Raw genomic sequence first — 2,500 nt, forward strand, 5'->3', positions numbered from 1 at the left:
CGGCATCGGGCGCCTTAACCCAGCGTTCGGTTCATCCCGCAGCGCCAGTTCTGCTTACCAAAAGTGGCCCACTAGGCGGCTCGCATTCCATGCCGCGGGTCCAAGCCAGCGACCCGGGCTTCTTACCCATTTAAAGTTTGAGAATAGGTTGAGATCGTTTCGGCCCCAAGACCTCTAATCATTCGCTTTACCGGATAAAACTGCGTGTGGAAAGGAGTTGAGCGCCAGCTATCCTGAGGGAAACTTCGGAGGGAACCAGCTACTAGATGGTTCGATTAGTCTTTCGCCCCTATACCCAGGTCGGACGACCGATTTGCACGTCAGGACCGCTGCGGACCTCCACCAGAGTTTCCTCTGGCTTCGCCCTGCCCAGGCATAGTTCACCATCTTTCGGGTCCTATCGCGCGCGCTCTTGCTCCACCTCCCCGACGGAGCGGGCGAGACGGGCCGGTGGTGCGCCCGCCGGTGACCGGGTCGCGGGCGGCGGGATCCCACCTCGGCCGGGGACAAGGCCCGGTCCTTCACTTTCATTGCGCCACAGGGTTTCGCTCGAGCCCTTGGACTCGCGCGCGCGTTAGACTCCTTGGTCCGTGTTTCAAGACGGGTCGGGTGGGTCACCGACATCGCCGCCGACCCCTGGCGCTGTTACCCCTCTTCTCTCCTTTTGACGGGAGAGAAGACGTGGACCTGCCCCGCCGCGGCGGCGCGGCGCTGTCGGGGCGCACTGAGTGCAGTCCGCCCCGGTCGACAGCCGCGCCGAGAGCAGGGGGTCCCGTCCCTCTTCCCCGTGGACCCCGCTTCCCCCGAAGGAACCCCGGCACTCTCCCCGAAGAGAGAGATACCGGGGGATCGGAGTGGCGGAGCGGATCGGAGGGAGGGCGCGGAGGCGATCGTCTTCCTCGGCCCCGGGCTACGGCGTGCATCGGGCCGAGAGGGGGCTGTAACGCCGGGCGGACGTGAGCCCCGACGGCCGGAGCCGACGGGCGCCCATCCCGGACACCTTCCCACCTCGAAGCCTTCCCAGCCGGCCCCGGAGCCGGTCGCGGCGCACCGCCGCGGAGGAAGTGCGCCCTGCCGCGGCCGGATGAATCGTCCGGGCCACGTCCCCCCGGCCCGCGGCCGGCGAGGCCCCCGCGAAGGGGTCCCGCCGGACGGGCGTGGGGAGTCCGATGGAGCCCGGGCCGTCCGACCGCCGCCGGGTTGAATCCTCCGGGCGGCCTGCGCGGACCCCACCCGTTTACCTCTTAGCGGTTTCACGCCCTCTTGAACTCTCTCTTCAAAGTTCTTTTCAACTTTCCCTTACGGTACTTGTTTGCTATCGGTCTCGCGCCGGTATTTAGCCTTAGGTGGAGTTTACCACCCGCTTTGGGCTGCATTCACAAACAACCCGACTCCGAGGAGGACCGGGTCCCGTCGCGCCGGGGGCCGCTACCGGCCTAACACCCTCCGCGGGATGGGCCTCGATCAGAAGGACTTGGGCCCTCCGAAGCAGCGACGGGGTGGCTCCGGTCTCCCGTACGCCACATGTCCCACGCTCGCCGCACGAGCGGGGATTCGGCGCTGGGCTCTTCCCTCTTCACTCGCCGTTACTGGGGGAATCGTGGTTACTTTCTTTTCCTCCGCTTAATAATATGCTTAAATTCAGCGGGTAGTCACGTCTGATCTGAGGTCTAAGGGGTGGGTGGTGCGGAGGGAAGAGGCGAGGGTAGCGTAGCCGCCACCCCCCACCATCCGCCCCCCTTTCACCTGCATCCCTCCGTCCCTTCTCACCTCTCCTTACCCGGCAACGAAGCTTCACCTTTCGGGGGAACACGAGCGGAGCGAGATCCCAAGGACGAGAAGCAGTCCAAGCCTACGGGCAAGCGCAGACAGCCTCGCGCAGGGAACACCGCCGGCCGCGAACGTGTCCGTCCGTGGTCGCCGTCGGTCCGAGCAGGGGCGCCGGCGGCAGGTGTCGACCGTGCGCGCCGGACCCCTTGGAGAGGGTCTCGAAGGAGAGAGTCTGACTTTAGGGGGACGAAGGAGCGAACACGGCGTGGGTAGCCGTGAAAGCCCCTGCGACTGAACCCCAGCGGCGCTCGCCCTCGACGGGGCGGCGATCGATGAGAAGCGACCCTCAGACAGGCGTAGCCCCGGGAGTAACCCGGGGCCGCAAGGTGCGTTCGAAGTGTCGATGATCAATGTGCCCTGCAATTCACATTAATTCTCGTAGCTAGCTACGTTCTTCATCGACGCGCGAGCCGAGTGATCCACCGCTAAGAGTGGCTCGTTTTCACACGCTGGTTTTTACAGACGGCCAGCTCGTCCTCGTCAGATGTACGGCACCGCTACATTCGTGTGCACACGGCCGAAGCCGAGCGGACGTTGTCCAAAGAGCGACGCCTGGGAGAAGAGCCTCCGCGGCACACCGCCTGGGGCGGGTGCGGGAGCCCAGTCCCCTGCGCGCCGCTCGTGGGGGACCGGGGGCCGCCACTGGAACGCAGCTCACCCGGCGGAGGCG

The 2,500-nt window shown here is 65.9% G+C and overlaps 1 non-coding gene across 1 annotated transcript; it reads right to left on the reverse strand.

Moving 5' to 3' along the window:
• Positions 1-2,110: 2,110 nt before the first annotated feature.
• Positions 2,111-2,264, reverse strand: LOC140111815 (5.8S ribosomal RNA). Its single transcript, XR_011852292.1, has one exon. It is a non-coding gene; the product is annotated as a 5.8S ribosomal RNA (ribosomal RNA).
• Between the last annotated feature and the right edge of the window lie 236 nt (positions 2,265-2,500).

Source organism: Engystomops pustulosus, unplaced genomic scaffold, assembly GCF_040894005.1.
Source record: "Engystomops pustulosus unplaced genomic scaffold, aEngPut4.maternal MAT_SCAFFOLD_603, whole genome shotgun sequence".
NCBI lineage: Eukaryota > Metazoa > Chordata > Amphibia > Anura > Leptodactylidae > Engystomops > Engystomops pustulosus.